The following is an 18989-nucleotide window of genomic DNA, read 5'->3' as shown; positions in this document are numbered from 1 at the left end:
CGGTTTGCTTCAGTTATTTTTTTTCACGAAAAATGTGCAGAGTCTGTCTCAAATTCCAGCGAACACTCAGTTATTTTTTTCACGAAAAATGTGCAAAGAGTCTGTCTCAAATTCCAGCGAACACTGATGTTTTAGTGTGGTAACGTTGGGTGTTATCATCAGATATAGTTTCGATCCAGGATTGTCTGATATTTTAGACACTCTTTTTACTTTGATTATTGGTACTTCAGGGTCCAGGTTTGACCTTGAGGCACTTTTTTTTGTAGTTCAAAGTCACCTGGGATCTTGTCTACACAAAAATGTCTTTAAAAAAACATCTCTATGCTTTTTATTTGCTACAATTACCATAGAGAAGAGTTCCTCTTCTCTGTATATTGTTGTTTATTAAAGAACTGACTGAGGCATTACTGCTGCCATGTGGTTGACAGCTGTATTGTAACTGAGCCTCTTATGCTTAACATGTCTCTGGTGTCTTCAGTTGATAACCTATGCAGTCCTGCGGCCCATGGGTGCAAAACTGGAAGTTTTTGCATGCCTCTAGATGGCGCTGGCGACCCAAAGTTGGCCCTATGGTTAAGAATCCCTGCCATAGACCCTCAGGTAAACAACATTGAAATGTAAAATAACAGCAGTTTTGTCATCTTTTCAACCGTGTTATGCGTTCTCGCCCCCTAGCTCAAACTGCTACTTGTAAAGCTAGAATGGAGCCACACAGTCATAAGCAGTCCGCAGACAACCCTACGTTTGATAACAATATTTCCATTTATTCGATTGTTCACAAAGATGGACTGCAAATATTTTCGAGTGAATCTTGTGATTTGGTTTCCATTCGTAGGCCATTAGGAATGCCACTCGGAGTCACGTGTAGCCCCCGTCTATAGATAAGTAACATTGTGCAGACGATCCTCAACATCGGCCTGTATTAACTAATATTTCAATGCAAGTCCAAGACGATCATTTTTATAATATCTAGGTTTTTTCGTGATTTCTGAGCATGCACAGTGATTATTGTGTAACACGCTGATCAAATTGGTGCTACAGCTGTGGGCCTATTTGTCTAATCTGTCATAACTTAACGGATGTTCCACAGCATGTTCTTCAAGGGCCTACCAACTGTTAGTTTAGTTAGTATTTAATTGTAAACATTACAAGAAAACATGTATACAAATTTGAAGACTCAGAATTTACTCAGCCACGCCTTTAACAGTGTTTTGTTGTTGCTGTAAAGTGATGAAATATCATTAGAATTATTTACACCCAGTGAGAAAAGACGGACTGCACGCTGAGCAGCAACAACATTAGCTGAAAGACAGTTAATCTCTTCATCGCGGCAGTTGTAGGCAGGTGGGATACATCAACCAGCAAATCAAGTTTTCGAAGCAGGAAAAACAGACAAGTGCTGGCTAGCATTGGAAGCAGATATTCTGAGGCGTTCCCACCACAGCTGCAGTAAAGTTGGTTCTGCAAGAATAGTGTCTTTATAAACACATCCAGGACGTTCACTCTGACTCCCGTTCACAACCTAACGCACACAAAAAATGGACAGGTGCGCATCAGAATTGGACGACAGAGCAGTGTAGGAAGGTATCCTGGTCTGATGGATGACATGGGCCAACCAGCAGAGGGGCTGTGATGCTGTGATCCCCAACCCCTGGTCCAGGGACCAGTACCGGTCCATAGATCATTTGGTACAGGGCCACAGTGTGGTACAGTGAAAAAATGTATTTATTTTTCACCAATTTACTTTATTCAAAAAGAATCCATTCATATATTTTTTTATCTTTAATATAACTTTCTATTTGGAAAATGTAATGATCCCTCGGACCTTCATACTAGATTTAAATGCACAAGTGATTATACATTCCACAAAGCCCAAGTTCTTATTTAAAACCCAACAAAAATACCAAGCAAAGCACTTGATATTTTAGCCGCAACCTTGGAGAGGAGCTCAGCATCCATTTCAAAAAGCTGAGACGTACTGTACATAGACGTGTCACCCAGGGTGATAGGATGGCAGGAAACTTCCTTCCATATATCCAAAACAAACCTAACAGAGCTTGAAGGTTTGCCAGATGGCACAGTGGTGCAGTGAAATTTACTGATGTCTTCACTAATTTCTCTTGAGGAAATTAAATGCCATCTGGTATGATCCGGTTAAAAAAAACAAAGTCAATCTTTGAAAGTAGTAGAGAATTTAAACATTTATATAAGAATCAGGCAGGTCACCACCACAGGGTGGTCATCATGCTGGCTACAAAGCAACAGCTTTGGATGATTCTGAGATACAGTATGAGCTCCACTTAATAATCACAGATTTTTAACCAGGTTTTATCTCAAGCTCCGCAAAGTGGCATCTACTAGAACCTTACAGTGCCATACAGAGTCCAAATCAGACGTCATTACTGTATGCTGTACTATGCTTTTACTATTACTTCAACATTCAAAGAATCGTTCAGCACTGTAGCCAGACTGACACGGTCACTGCTCTGTTGAACCAATAAACCTTTTAACTCAGAGCCGGGACCAGTTTATAACCTTGTTCTAATTAACAAAACAGGACAGATTGTAAGTGGCTACAGAGCAGGTGGTATTTTACCGCTTGAAAACCACAGTACTGGAGAGTGCCCAGGAATCAGAATAGACGTATATAGAAAACTCAACCAGATTCAGTCTGTGAAACCCCCCACGTAATTTTATAGTGGTGCCCAAACGTTTAGCGTATTGTTATATCCCATAAATCCCATCATGCATTGCAGTTGTGACATAATTTTATAGTGGTGCCCAAACGTTTAGCGTATTGTTATATCCCATAAATCCCATCATGCATTGCAGTTGTGACAACAGTGTCCAAAACCATTTTTTAAATTTAACCGATAAGTGAAAGGTACAGTGCGGTACGTAGAATTTCCTATAGAGGGAGCAGGGAATGAATGAGTGATTTCGGACGTAATAATTCTCTGTTCGTATTTGATCATTTACTGTCTGAGTGCAGTACAGTGGTCTACACTGCTTTGTCTTTAATTAACATCTTAATAATTTATTATGGTTTTGTGTGTGAACCGCATTGTTCTGGAAAAAAAAGAAGGGCCCTCTCTTAAGGTTTTTTTTAATGTGTTTTCATACCTGTTCTTTAATGAGAGTCTACATTAAATCTCCTCATATGCCTGGGTGGAATCACTGAGGGGAGGGATGTTCTCCAACAAACTTTACTACACTACAGTTATCTGCTAATAAATTACACAGTGAATCTTGATCGCTCAGTTTAACAATCCTGAACTATGTACAGTTTTAACAACTTTAAAAATTAAAAAAAAAAAATCTTCATCACCCTTTGCATTTAATGGTTGGCTATTCATTTAAAACTCCAAACTATTCAAATGTACAGCTTTTCTCAAGCAATATTTCATTGTTGAAAGGTCAAGGGCAGAACCAACTGAGCGCATTGACAACGTTTTACAGGGCAGATATTAGCATGTTTTTGACAGACAAATCAAATATCACCGTGGCCACTAGGGTGACATAAGCAGAGGACAAAAATTACAACAATCGTTCCATTCGTGCATAAATCACTGCATGACAGAACAACGATCTGGTGGATCAAGAAGCACAAGCACGTCATTCCTCAAGCAGCCTTTCTAGACACCACGACACACACTGTCCACGTGTTACTGGCAAACACACCTAGCTGTTTGTCATAACAGCTTTCAAGCACAATTATTGCTGTCATGAGTTTTTAGAGAATGGACATGTTTTCGGAATTCTGCTCCAGAAGATTTGTTAGCATTCCTAAGAAACCAGCTAATGTCTTCTACTTGTTAATAAAAGTCACGTAACACAGTGTAGAAGCTTGTCGAATGAATTAATCACTGTCATTGCTTTTTTTTTCTGCACATTTTATCTTAGGACAAAGAACTATTTTAGTGTTGTTTACCAAATGTTCAAAACAACGGGAAGAGGTTAAAGCCTAAAAGTGCTTCAGGACAGATTGATAAGGAACAGGTGGTCAGAGAACGGTAACAGTCGAGAATTTAAAAAAAAAAAAACAGCAGACAGAACAGACGATGTAACAAAATTGTGGTTCAAAGCTGTTGAAGACTGGCTTCCATTAACTCAGTGTTTTTCAAATTTGGAGTTGTGACCCCTCGTACGGTCACCTGGAATACAAATTGGGTTGCCTGAAATGTCTAATATGTCTAATAATTACCACAACACAATTGTGGCAATTACTGGACAGGGCCACAATTGTCCTAAATATTTTTATTTTAATGTCATTTACTTTTATCACACATCACCTATTGGGGAAATGTGGGTATTGCAAGAAAAAGGCAAAAGTATAATGATAATATAAATAAATTATATAATTAGGAAAAGTTTGGCGGGCCACATTAAAAAGCTGAACGGGCTGCATCTGGCCCCCGGGCCTTAGTTTGCCCATGTCTGTACTAGACTAAACTGATAAAAATATATATTTTTAAATTTTCTAAAATTGTAATTGACAACACATCCAATCTCACTCTTACACTTTCATGAATATAAATTGAAATTAAATAAAATGAAGCATATAAAAGAAAAATCTGAGCTGGAGCTGGAAATCACTTTGTTCACTGAGCCGGCAGTATAACAAGCATGATAAAAATACTAGAAGAATGACTAATCTCTCTGGGGTCACCAGAATGTGTGACACACACACGCCTTTCCAAAAACATGTTGTAGGAAAAAGGATGGATATATTTACGGACAATGTGTTAAAATATGTTAAAATAATAACAAGACAAATTAGAGTATGATGACAATTGATATAGTAGAAAAAAACCCAGGTCCATGATAATGACTAAAATCCTCCAGCTCTATGAAAAACGCTAACAGTTATTATATATTCTTGGTACGATTTTAGGTGCAATGGCATAATTAAAAAAAATTGTGTACTGTATCAACACATCTTTAAATGTTAAATATTAAATACATTTTAAATTTATTTAATATTTAACATTTAAAGATGTGTCGATAAATCACTTGATCTTCTCCTGGTAAGGCTTTTGAATACCAAACACTAATGATAAACGCTGATTCAAACGGCTATCTAGAAATGTCAGACGGTAATTAAACCTGGAGCTGCGACTGCCTCGTGTCATCGCTCTCTCTTCTTTTTTTACATATTAAAGACGAACCTGTGCTTTTATTCTTTAAAGCCAGTCACTAACAAGATTACCACAGCTTTACTCTTGAACGCCGATTCTGTTATGACACAAACAGATGCTCCGTCTTTGGATGTGACTCACTATCACATTAAGTTGACAACAAGGTGACTGACACCGCAGCTCCTAATTGGTCCACATTTCTGGCTGTGTTCTACTTTGTTCCTCCCTGCACAGACACTTGGAACAGCACGACGGTAACAGCTGCTAAAAATCCTCCCCGTGTTACACATGCATTAAGGAAATGTACTTGGCTCATTTTTTTGATGCGTTGATTTGAATTCTATAAGCCTCCTCTCTGCGCCGATGTAATTTTCCACTGTTGTGTCTATTACAGCTTGTAATGCGAAGCTACATGACAATATGCAAACTGTCTGGTCCAGATTTCCACTCTTGTTCCGCCTGTTGTTTCTCTTCTCTCCAAACAGATGCTCCATCAAATCTCTTTATACTTGGCTGAGCAACAGGAGTCACCTCGCTGGGGGGGGGGAGACGAGCCGTCGTCCACCGCCACAGCTTTCACCACTCTTTTCGAAGAGAACATGTTTTTCTGCCTTTTAGCATGTCATAGTATTCAGTTATGTTTATGATTGTTCACATCTGGTCTTTATCTGTTGATTTCAACACTGCAAAACATTGACCTCATATACAGCCTGCTTTGACCTCAGTTTCATTTTTCAAAACTTCCTTATATCAAATTAATTTACACAGACATTGAGTTTTTTTTTTTTTTTCCAATCAGGGTGGCCTCAGCAGTACCCATCTTTGACAGGACTGCCTCCGAACGCCGAGCCCGTGTGGGTTGTTTGGCTTTCACTAATAAGGCTCTTCTGTTTGAGCGTGCATCTGAGTGTCATCTGGTTACCCATAATAACATGATCTGTACTCAGAGGAATCATGCTGACATGAAAGGAATCAGCTGCTCTCTCGTGGAAGGTCACAGCCCTCGTTCCAGCTCTGCAACTCACCGAAAATAGACTAACACACTGACTCCAGTTAGAGCGGGAGGTTTTTAAAGTACACTGAGCCGCTGCCGCCTCTTACTGTCTGAACCAGAGGTGTGTGTAATACCATAAGAGAGTCAGCTCACCTTTGGAACACTGTGACAAAATAACCACAGAGCGTGATTCTCTCTGTCATGTGGCTGAAATACTGTGGTTCATGAGTTAAGTGTGTAAGGTGTAGTGAAGCCTATAGCTGTGCCACTAACTACTAAAACACAGGTCCTAAACCCACGGTCCGGGGACCGATGGCTGTCCGTAGGTTATTTGGTAACGTGCCGCAGTGGGAAATGTACCGTATTTTCCGGACTATATGTCGCTCCAGAGTACAAGTCGCATCAGCCAGCTAAAGTGCCCCCTAGTGGCTGTCAGTGTAAAATAACGAACATGTTAATTTTCAGGGGTACAGGAGTAGCAGATACTGGTACAGAAGCCTAGAGTGCCCTCTAGTGGCTGTCAGTGTGACAATAACAAACGTGAAATTATATATTTTATTATATAAGTCGCAAACCCGGAGAAAGAATGAAAAAAGTGCGACTTATAGTCCGGAAAATACAGTACTTCAGCTTTACTAATTGACTTCATTCAAAAAGAAGCTTTACTAATTGACTTAATTCAAAAAGAATCTAGTCAATGTTTCAAAACAATAGGTCATTCAGACAAAGTTTTCATTAATGATGGCGAGGTATCACCGGTCCACAGTAACCCCTGTCGTTGGTACAAAAAAGGTTGGGGACTACTACTACTGTATTAAACGTACAGGTAAGTGTACTACCTATATTGAAAATGTCAAATATATATTTACACATATACAATTTTTTTGCATTATATTGGGCTATTTTAGCACTGCTAGTCTGCTGGCAGTCACATTTCGTTTCACTTGTAATTGTTGTGGACTCCGACCCTGTACATGTCGTTAATCCCGTATAATCTGAAAAACTCTTTTACATTATTAGAGAAAAGGAGTTGCGGAAAAAGAGTTTCTTTGACCACGTCAATACTTTACACACAGTCTGACTTCAACACATCTGTCTTTAGTGTCTGACATCGTCCACAGTAAACACCTACCTTACTGAACACAGACGCTGCAGACGTCACATGAATGGAGAAGGAAATAAATCATAGTCATCAAGAGTCATCTGGATGAGATGAGTGACATGGTCCAGGATGAAGCATCTGCAGCAGGGCGGCCAGAAAATGCAGAGGAAAAACAGACATCATACCAATTGTTAGCAATATTGTAATTATTTTTGATCACCATAAATCACCGTGATAAGAGTCAAGAATAATTACACTGGATACAAAGGGAACAACAAGATGTCCCACTCTGTTGTCAAGGTAACTAGTCAGAATCAGTCATGGCTTCAGAGGCTCACTCCAAAGTGATGACCATTCGTCAGATCCACTCACTGCATGAGATGCCAAATTATGTTTTTTCCCCCTTTCCTTTATCCCACTGTGCATATATTCTCATCACTAATATATATATGGAGGTATCCTGTTTAAAAATGGTGCTAATTCACTGTGGGATTTCAGAGTTTAGATCAAATATTTATATGTTAATTTAGGAAAAAAAAGTTTGACATAAATAAATTATGACTTTTTTGGCCCTGAAAATATACATTACTCTGGATGGAAAGGTGATATAATCACATTGGCAGGCACTCCCTTAAAATACAGGTTTTGAGAAACTAGAAAGAGATTTCCAGTGCACCTATAAAATGATAATTCCATTCTGTAATATTTATTTTAAAAGAAAAGAGCCCAGCTTTAGATTCTTAGCAAACTATTTGTGAGGTATAGCAGGCCATGTTATTTTAGAACAGGGTTGCCAAACTCCTGGCCCGTGGGCCAATTCCAGTCTGTGAAATCCTTAGATTTGGCCCACCACGCGATGTCAACGATGATTTGATTTAGCTTTATTAGATGTTTTTTCCATATTGAACATGACTGACTGATAACTGATGTGGCCCTCAAGAGCAGGGATTCCCAAAGCATGGTACTAGCACCCCTGGTGGTGCGATCGCCGCCACTTGGGGGTTTCGAACATATCAAAATAGTAGAAATTAGTAATAGTTTCAATATGATCCAGAATGAAGCTGAAACAAAAGCCTCTTGGAACAAACAAAGTGCACGTGATGCATTTCTTTTATTATAATTACTTTTATATTAAGTATATTTTTCTCCTGAATGTTTGCGAAAAAACAGTTACAGTAGGGCAAACATAGTAGAAAATAGGAATTTAAAATGAAACTAGAGAAATACCTATGTAGCCATAAAGCAAAAAAAAAACCCAAAACATTCATTTACATTTAAAAAAATGTTAAATTTCAAAATTAAAGATACTTTTCTTGTTTTCTTGTCCCATAGAGTTAGTCACCATCAATATCTTGTTATTCCTGCAGTAAGCTTTCTGGTTTTTGACAAATAAAAATGTTTCTCACCACCGTGCCGTCAGTGTCTTTGAGGTTACGAGAGTGAGACAATCAGGAGACACCACAACATACATTACAATAATACAGACCTCAGCAAAATCTGTCTGCAATTCCTTTTTTTTATGTGACTGAAAAATTGGTGCAGCGTTGATGGTGCTGGCATTAAACTGTCACTTTATGGATAAGATAGTGCAGAGAGAGAGTGTGTGTGTTCAGAATAATTCATGACTGGTGTGTCAGTGTGGGAATACGTGGTCGCAGACACAGAGGATTCATATCAGCAAGGAGAGGAGCAGCATCAGATAATGATGTGAGCCGAGTAAACACGTCACCCAAAATACCACGCTGTTCTTTCTTTTTCATGCTTGTGTTAATTTTTCTCCTTCAGTCTTTTGCAAAATCTGAACCTACTGTTTCAATCTACCACAATTTCCCTCCGTCAATTAATAAGCCGCCGTTTCCTGTGTCAGGCAATTAAACAATGAACCCCCCCGTCCCCGTCCCCGTCCTAGCCTTCCCTTCTATCAACACAAAAAATATCTCATACCAATTATTTCCCACCATTTCAAATACTTGCAAATTAAAGTTGCAGCGAATTAACGAACTCCCCGGCTAATCCCGGGCACTGATGTGTGCACATATCTTTAATTTTGTCATTATTCCCGTCCTTTATTCAAAGTCAGTTCATTCTCAAGGGTAAAGTGAAGGGGAGCGGAACCTGACTCTGATGTAGCTCCTTATTTCAAATACAGTTTCTACACAGAGTTCTACTGTGGATTAAAAAAAAAAAACACACGTGTGGTTTGGCTGTGATCAGTCAGTGTTTCCTACCATGTGCTACTAATGATCTAGCCCCATCTAGTGTAAAAAAAATGATCGTGATGAGGATTATGGCCTTCATTAACCTCCTTTTACACAGTTCAAATGTTTCCCATGTCCCAAAGACGTTTTAGCATATATTTGTTTAATTAACATTAACACGACTGAAGAACAAATACAGTTCATGAAGCTGAACTCATACGTCAGGCTGGAACGCGACAGAACTTTCTCCTGATCCCTGATCTTGGCCGCTCACTGTTTCTCCAGGAGCATTTCTAAAGTTTCAACCACGTGCCCTCACCTCAGACCAGATCAGACTCTTTTTGTTATCAGCAGCATCACAGACAGGCCTTGAAAACCACTAGGGGGCACTGTGAAACTACCTAGTTATTAGTAAATTAGCTTGGGACTCATCATGTGTGGTTATGTCTGAAGCTGGGTTCCTGAAAATTAAATTTCAAAACAAACAGCCCTGTTTGGCAGACATCCTCCATATTCTCCCCCACTACTTCCATCTCTCTCTCCCTCTTTCTTCCCTTAACCAACTGGTGCTCATGTTGCTTGTGTTGTCTTAAATATGCTTATCTGCCATGCACCGGCAACTCCCCGGGTGAAGATCACTTATTAGCAGTGTAGTTGGGAGGGTTTATGCAAATGTACTTAAATCAAAGCGAGACTTTCCTTGGTTAGCCCCCCCCCCCCCATGCAAACGCACACTGTGAGTTTTCGACCAATATTTTACTCAAGGAACGACTCTGTGTGAGTTTCCACATCACCTTGGAGCTCCCTTTATTCTCTGTATTCATTTTTGCTTTGTATTATTTTTTTTTATTTATTTATTTCATTTTTTTGCTTTAGACAAACCGCTTGTCAGTCGGAAAAATAAATACGTTTCATTTCGTGGGAGTGGATTGACAGATTTGTTAAAAAAAAAAAAAAAAAAAAAAAGGTGGGTAATATCTGCGATGGCCAAAGGGGCTGCTGTGAAGCAGTCTGACACCGACACTGATTAAGCCTCTTGAGATCTAATGGGATTGTGGGTTTTAGTTGAAAGAGGGAAGAAAAGGGAAAACAAAAAAAAAAAAAGAGAGAAAAATGAGTAGGCTAAGGAACAGAACCACAAATTGGACTGAATAAGATACAAGGGTCCTGGGTGTGATGGCATGTGTGTAATGTTGTGTCAAGGTTGAACCAAAAAAAAAATCAGACATGCTTGCATGGCTAGCGTTTCAGGGGAGAAGGTATAAGTAGATCTCAGATCAACAGGGGAACGGGCAGCGGGGACGGAGCGCTGGATCGTTTGTGAGCTGCACTGTTTGTCTTGTGTGATTCTGGGTCATTATGCAGGAGGAAAAAAGGTACACTCCGCCTGTGGCCCTTTTTTTTTTTTTTTTATACATCCCAGTATTTTAATAAGGAACCTAATTGGACCTCTTGACATGTGTGCGGGTTTATGTTTACACCTCAGTAATGCAAACATATCTGACTTCTAAAATCACCCTGCCCTTTAACTCGCCTCTGTCTGTGTCACTGCGGAGTGCAAAGGTGGGGCCTCGGTGTTCCATATTTATATCATAACAGTAAATTAAGTTAAGAGAGCAAAGGTCAGTCTGTGTCTTTCCTGAAACGTGCAGACTTTCCAGTCCGGCATTAGTAACCATATACAGTGGACTGCCTGGATGGAGTTTAATCCGTTCCACAACAGCACTTGTGTGATTGCAGTTTCCCCATTACAAATAACTGAAAAACAACTCATTCGTTCCAGCCGCCCAGAAATATACTATTACTTAATTAAATAAAATCCCCCATCTAATCATCAAAAACAAATATATTGGTGATATAAAATAATAATAATTAAGAAAACATTTTTTATTATTGTTATAAAAATGGGTTAAATAACCAAGTGAGGGACAGTGAGCGAGACAGAGTGTCGGGGCCACTAAGCGTAGGAGAAGGATTATATCTATATTTTTTCTAATAAACACTAAATGTTAATCTTCATCACTCATCACTGCTACATCATCATCACTACTATCATCATCGTCTGCATCACCAACAGATGGAGCCAAAAATGGAGCTCGGTTGAGCACTTGTAACTAGATGTTTCCTCGTATCAGGAGCAAAATCTTGCAATAGTTGCAGACTCCTATCATGGAATACCCGTATCTCGGGGGTCCCCTGTATTAGCATGTGACATCCCAGGAGGCCCTCTGAAGATTTGTATAAAGTTTATATGTTTTAGAATGACATTTTTAAGGTATTACTTAATCATCAATTCAAACGAATTGGCTTCGGAGGCGGAAACATTGGTTAAGTCAAGCCTGACAAATCACTTCTTAAATAACACAATTCGAAGATTTTTTTTTTCTTCTTCTCCGGCACGACGACTTAAATCTTTACAAAGGTTAACTCAGCAACACGCTAAAAAAGTCACAACTCCTTTGTAATTATTACCTCTGTCAAAAAGGTTATTTCTCTGGCCCTCTGTCAGCAGCTCTGCTCAGAAAGTAAAGGACAGATTTGGATGACATTTTCTCGAGGTGTAGGTTACAGCTCCGAGAAGAAATGATTAGATTTTGGTGGCGATCCACTCACAGGATTGAATTCAGACTTGGTGGAACGACTGTGAGAGCAGCGGTGGGTGGATTTCGGATTCCAAAGAATCACATAATGTTTATGCTAAGCCTTAGTGAAACCTGTTGCATTCGCCTGACTGTGAACGCATGGCTTTATGTTAAGTATGTTTATACGAATCAGTGTTTCTCAAAGTGTGGGGCGGGCCCCCCCATGAAGTTACTTGGTGTTAATTCAATACATTTAAAATTGAATTGAACTTGAATTTTGTTAGGTCAACAGGGGTAGGTCATTTCAGTTTTTTTTTAAAGAAATAGTTCCTAAGCGAGTATTCAAATTTGAGATTCCATGTTTAAAATTCCAAGTCCCTTTGTGCAAAATTACTAAATTACTTATTAAGGATATTTTTGGTTGTTGATCAATTTGTTGAACGAACTTAGTAAAAAGTATTCAAAGTACTTCATTTATATTGCTCGTTAAGAAAAATGCTTGTTATGTTTAGAAAAAGTTGTGAGATTTACGATATAAGAATCTAGTCATGTGTTTTTACCCCAGACCTTAAGGTCACAGCTAGCCTTTTATATATATATAACAAAAACCCCACAGCGTTTGAACCACACTTTCACTGCAGGTGGGCCTTGTCCTCACTTCACACTCCTGTCTCAACGTATTCATTTGGGCAGTTGCGCTCCTCTGTGTCTTTGCGGGTCACTTGAGCAAGGACCGGGCTATGAGAGAATCGCTTGAGCACATTTCAGCATTTAACCCCAGCAAACCCCATCAGCACAGCCGTGGCAGCGCTGGATGAGTCCTTAATCCAAGCAGACACTGAGCGAGGGATTCATAAAGGCAGAGAGGCTTCCAGCAGCATCGCTCCTGCTGCACAGCAGCGGGGAATGAAATTTCCCAGTGTGAATGCAGAAGGGTTTCCTGATTGCAAATTCTAATTGCAATATTAATCAATTACAGAGAATAAAAAGCTCATTTCTATGCCTACCAACGGCGGCTGACGTGACAACCTCCCGCGGTCTTTAGTCACTTTACGAAGTCAGCGCTTGCCGGTGGAATATAAAATGACCCCGCTTCGCTAAAATATTTCTGTGCGCTCAAAATCAACAAGCCGCCGTCTGTACAATGGCATGGTATCTATACAACATACTGGGAGTTTGCTGGACTCCTCAGAATCAGCCTCTGCATTAACGGTGAATGCAGTTCAATAATGTCTCGGTCTGGACATCCATAAAAACCATCAGAGGGCAATCAATGTGCTTTCATCCCCAGGGACGGAAATTGCACTCATATGGCTGAGACTCTATGAAGGTCCCCCATCCAAAGCCAAAATCATTAACATCAAACTTGCAGGGAAGAAATCAACATGTCAGTCTGCTCTGCAGTATCAGGGCAGATGAGTACTGCCTGGGTTTCTCATACAAATTCATTCTTTTCACTCGGAATGAAGGCTATTGTTGTTCTTTTTTAAAAAAAAAACTACAACATTCTTGGATTGCATTTGGTAATTAAGTAATGGGGACAGTTGTGCTGGAAGTAGGGGAACTTCCAGAAATAATTACTCAACACCTGCATCTCAAAATAGCTTTGTATTTACACGCAGGATAGTAGTTACAGTTATCAAAGGGCTTGGTTTGTTATTGTTTTTACCTCATATATTCAAGAAAGAATTTCTACATAAGTAATTCTACAGTCAATAAATGATTGGTTCCTATCAGTTCAGTTACTAGAAAATATATGCATTTGCAGAAGTTAACACACTATTACAAATATTGATTTATTTAGCCCCATTTGTACCAATGTGAATGAAATGTGAACTACTAGATAATTGTACCATGCGGTACATTCAGATTTTATATAAAAAAGTAACATTTACAGATTCATAAAAATAATTAAAATTTCCCTTTTTCCTCAAAGAAGTTCATTAAAATTTCCCTTTTTCCTCAAAGAACCTCTAACACAGAAACTGTCATGTTTATTTATTACTTTTGTGTATTTTTCTTTCTCTGCTTGACAGGTTATTGGCAATTAATTTGGCAGGGCATTGTTTTAATTATTTGTTTTACTAAGTCATGGGATGTTTTTTTTTTCCCATTGTGAGTTCTATAAATACAGAGGTTTAAAAGGGAGACATAAAATTCCAAATTAAATGGCAAACAGCCCGCAGTCAGAACAGAAGTTAAATGGCGGGGAGTGAGAAACATGACGATCCTATGCTAGAAAAGATGTCGATATAATGAACAAAAGATGACTAAAACATTGTATCATTAGCTGAAACTATAAAATTGAATTGTTTTCTAAGTGTCACTATCAAATTTTCCTACAGAAGTTCTCATTGGACCGAAGTATCTGTGACCTTCCATGAGATTTTTTTAAACAAAATGTGAAAAGTATGAAATGACTTTATCTAGAGTTTTTTGAAGAAAATAGAGATTTGTTTTGAAAAGACAAAAAAGAGCAACAAATAAAAGGATGCCTCTCGCCTTTGCTGACTCAGGTTGGTGGCAGTTGTCTGAAAGCTTACTGACATTTAGAAATAAAATATCAACCATCATTATTCATCTGAAAAAACAAAACATTGAAAAAAAAACCAGCAAAAGTTTAGATGCAGCTTAACAACGTTTGACTCGCATAAGTCAATTATGTTTTAAAAAACTAAGTAGAAAGTATGGTAGAAAATAGAGACAAAAAATTAGCAACATACTGTGACTGCAGTAACAAATGGTCCTCTTGGTTCCAAATGCTGTGTTTACGACAGACTGCAAACATGAATGGAAAGGATAGCATTAGCATCAAGTGTAAACTGTGACAAATCACAAAATGGTTCTTGTTTTACAAACACTTTTCTCAATGTTTCTGATATTTTTTTTAGAATGTAACTAGCAGAGACAATAACTTAAAGAGTGGTACAGTACATCAGCGGTTCTCAAACTTGCCGTGCCAAAGTCCGCCAAACTGTTACAAAAAGTATTACTGTAGCTTCTAGCCAGAGACCCCTCTATAAACCCAGAGACAATGCTACGACAAAAAAAACCCATAGACTTTAAGAATGTATTTCCTATTCCTTCGTTAATTATTTCAATCCATTTTGTGCTAGATAGCTACAAGCTAGCTTGAGGAGCAGAGCAACAGGAGCAAACCACCAGGTCAAACATCAAATATTTAGCCAATAGCTTTTTCTTTTTCTTCTTGGCTGCATTGTGTTTGTGTTCTTTTGACCTGAATAAAAAAACAAATAGTTTTTTATTCAGTCTTGTACTGTAATTTCTTGTGGTAAAGTAGCAGAGTTCAGTTTTTGCAAGTCTAAAATGGTGCCCTCTTGTGGCCATCAATGATATGGCGTATTTTTAATATATAGGCTATTTTTCTATATAAATTTCAGGACCAGTCTATAGTCCAGAAAATATGGTAGTTGACTGTAGGAATTGGTGTAACTGGTTGTTATTATTAGTGTAATGATAACATTTTCAATCTGAAAAAGCTTGACAGTGTTTGAATAGAAATATACAAGTTGCTAAGTGTTTTTTTCCCCAAACATTCAGGCTTTAATCTAATTTTCTTTTTTGATTACTCGAAATTATCCTCATGACGACAGCAACAGATAACTGTGTTTTTGTCTCTTGGTTGTAACAATCTTGCTACATGATCGAAAATTATCTCCCAAGAAAAGCAAATCCACCTGCTGTAATGAAGTGCCGTTATTGTTTACTCACACAAAAGTCTCTCCTCTACGGGACTTTTCCTATCAGTAATGCGAAGTGCCGTTATTGTTTACTCACAAAAAAGTCTCTCTACGGGACTTTTCCTATCAGTAATGACAAAACCATCACCATGTACGTGTCAGGTCTTTGTCTGCTGTATCAAAGCGCAGCCCCACCAAAGGAGATGTTAATTTAGTGGAAACCCTGTGAATGTTTAAACAGTGTTATAAAGCACAGTAGCAATCACTTTGGCATTCATCCCTTTGATCGTCTGGCATTCATTTTCCAGTTGGATGTAAGCCAAGGCCTCCCGCGATGCACCCCACAAACAGGAAAACACGGCGTAACGCTCAAAAGCCCTCCCTCTTTTCTGACAGACTTTTGAACTCACCTTCCTACGGTAACTGCTCTCTGTATTTCCTACAACTTATAAAAAAGAAAACTTCTGAGGTTCCAGAGCTCAACAGATACCCGTGGTTGAAACCGTTACTGCTGTTTGTCACTGTTCAGTGTCTTGACGAAGACGCAATTAGCAATCTAAAAACACTTGCACACTTTGGAGCTAAATTTAAAAAATGTATACTGAATACCCGCGACAGATGACATGTAATTGCCATAATTACACTATAATGACGACGACTTTAATCATGGCGTATAGTTCTGTTTTCCCCTCCTCCGGATCATGATTGACACAACCCACCATCTTTAGCCGATCTGAGTGACTTTTATTGTGAAACCTGTTCTTACATCTATTAAGACCTTTTTTTTCTTTCTTCGTTTTTAAAAAAAATCCCATCTCCCCATGGGATCGCATTCAACATCAGAATATTTATCTTTGAGTTCCTAATATCTGAGAAGTGCCAGTTCAAGTTTCACATCGATCCAGTAGTAACGCTGACCGTCTTTTCAACAAGTTGCCTTTTGCAAATTTTTCAATGCACTGTCAACACTTGCTTTTCCATCGAATCAATACCCCCCCTAATTTGGAATAGCTGGATAGTCAGAAATTCAATATCCTCAGTTCCTAAATTTACTCCTCTCCTCCAAGGGACGGTCTTAAAATTATAACAGTGGAAGGGAGTTCAGAAAGAGGTTGAGGCTAAATTTAGACTTTTTTTCCTTTCTTCTGTATGAGGGATATTGGACAGAAATTACAGTTAACCGAAATGAATGTGAAATTAACCCCGTCAGCTGAGGCTCTGAATATTAAAGTGATCATAACAGTTTTCTGACAAGGTAATTAAATCTCTGGTGCTTTACTCACTCCAATTTACTAACAGTTTAGGAGACAATTCCATTAACACCTGTGGGTTACAATTCCTATTTGTATTACTATAAGGTTTTAACATAAAGGTCAACAAGGCTGTACTTAACCATGGTACAAATCTCCCGTCGAGGAGTTATCATGTCAGTGCTGCATCATTGTTATCAGCTGTGTTTATCTCTAAAGTGTCAATAAGCACAAAAGCACTTGTTTTTTATTTTAAAAAATAGTTTGGTTTGCTAGCTAGCTAGCTCCAGCTAAATAAAACACGTCTCTTATTAGCATACAATGCTATTGTTTTAAATCATACTGACAACATTTTACGCAAACACACAGCCACGCTTTCTTAACCAGCATATAAGATATACGGATAAAAAAAAGATTTTAAGCATTTAAGACAAATTAATATAAACTTAAATAAATCGATGTGACATCTTCTACAGTAACAGAAGAAAAATTCTGGTATTCTACCATGGTCTCACTGTGCAACCACAGCTTGCCAATGACGTGTTTTTTTGTTTTTTTTTCATATGGTCCATGAGTTGAACCTGCAGACGCTGTTACTGTCAGTGCTATTAATCATCTTTATGTAGCAGCTTTATCATGGTGAAAAAAAAGAAAAGAAAAACTTGGTCATCTGTATATATTACTGCCATGACTTTAACACACACACACACAGTGGTGTCTCCTGATATTTTTCCCCACAGAGATTCGGTTTGTTCCACTTGGGTAACAGTTCTATCATTTCAACAAATAAGAAAACCTTGTGTATGTCTGAGTAAATGTTTTTCACCCACTGTCAATACTCAGTTACCTAACAAAAGGGTTGTGATTAAAACAGCCAGATTTCTCCTCCATATTTATATTTGAATGATAATTCCATTTTATGCCAGTCCATCCTACAATACGTGTAGAGCAAAACAACCACTCAAACTCAAACGGAAAATCAATATTCAGTGTCAAACTTTGCCTAATCCCGCATGTTCTAGGACTGTGGGAAAAACTGGAAGAAACCCACACATGAACAGAGAGAACATGGAAACTCAATACAGTAAGAGCCTCAATTACAGGCAGGGAGCCACCCACTCTGCCACTTAAACAAATTCACTTCCCAAATGCCATTAAAGCGCACACACACGCAGACCCAGACATGAGTTTTCTTTTTTATTTTAAGATAAATGAGAGGAAACTCTGCTGCCTCATCTGGACCAGGTGACACCGCTGCCTCGGTCAGTAGGCCAGAAATGCCCACCGAGCGGGCTGCAAAGCTCAGGAGCAGATGGCAGAGTCGGAACGGCGGGATCAAACAGCTTGATCTGAAAAGGCCATGACTCAAGACGTAAATTGACTGGAGCTCCGGGGGAAGAGCACAACTTTCTCAGTCAGATAACTCTCACAGTTCACAGACACAGCCACGAACACATATTTGGAATCTCCACAGTCATTAAACCGTGGCTATTTTTATACTCAGGACAAATCTGCTAAGTATCTGTCACTTTGGTTTTAATAACCTGGGGGGGAGGGGGGGTGGCATCACCTTTGGCCCCAGCTCAATCCCATGTTGGTAATTGAGGGATTTATGCTATTTGACATTACAGGGAAGGATTTCAGTCTGGCTACAGGCCTGGCTGCTGATGGAACACATCGCTGCTATCTGTTACCAGAAGAGTGGTTTGCTGCCAGAGGTGCTTCCCACAGCAGTAGATTATTTGCCTCCACTCAGATGGATGTGCTTTCCGTGACATTAAACAAGAGCAATAACCTGTGCTATATGTCCCACCCGTGTCTTCCCTCTTCCCGCCGCTCAGCAGCAGGGAATTTTTTTTTGCACGATTCATCCCGTAAATCCGACACCCCACAATCACTGATTTTTATTTCAACGCAGCATGATGCAGAATTTATGGACTGGAACCAACAAAGATTATGTTTACACACGTATCCACAGAGTAGCAGTCATGCATAGTGAAATGAAAATTGGACTCATTTTTAGG

General features: G+C 38.9%; 1 protein-coding gene across 4 annotated transcripts in view; it reads right to left on the bottom strand.

Moving 5' to 3' along the window:
- Nucleotides 1-18989, bottom strand: part of LOC103387639 (E3 ubiquitin-protein ligase NEURL1-like) — a 108492-nt gene that overhangs the window by 36501 nt on the left and 53002 nt on the right. For 2 of the 4 annotated variants that reach the window (XM_017037287.2, XM_008322376.3), the window contains 2 exons: nucleotides 14738-14792; nucleotides 7265-7372 (listed from right to left, as the gene is read on the bottom strand). The gene's annotated coding sequence lies outside the window, so the exon portion shown is untranslated. The remainder of the gene's footprint in view (nucleotides 1-7264; nucleotides 7373-14737; nucleotides 14793-18989) is intronic. The other 2 variants (XM_025061223.1, XM_008322377.3) reach the window with 1 other exon arrangement.

The sequence above is a fragment of the Cynoglossus semilaevis genome, chromosome 12 (genome assembly GCF_000523025.1).
Source record: "Cynoglossus semilaevis isolate Cse_v1.0 chromosome 12, Cse_v1.0, whole genome shotgun sequence".
Classification (NCBI taxonomy): Eukaryota; Metazoa; Chordata; class Actinopteri; order Pleuronectiformes; family Cynoglossidae; genus Cynoglossus; species Cynoglossus semilaevis.
This window is presented reverse-complemented; position numbering and strand designations above follow the sequence as displayed.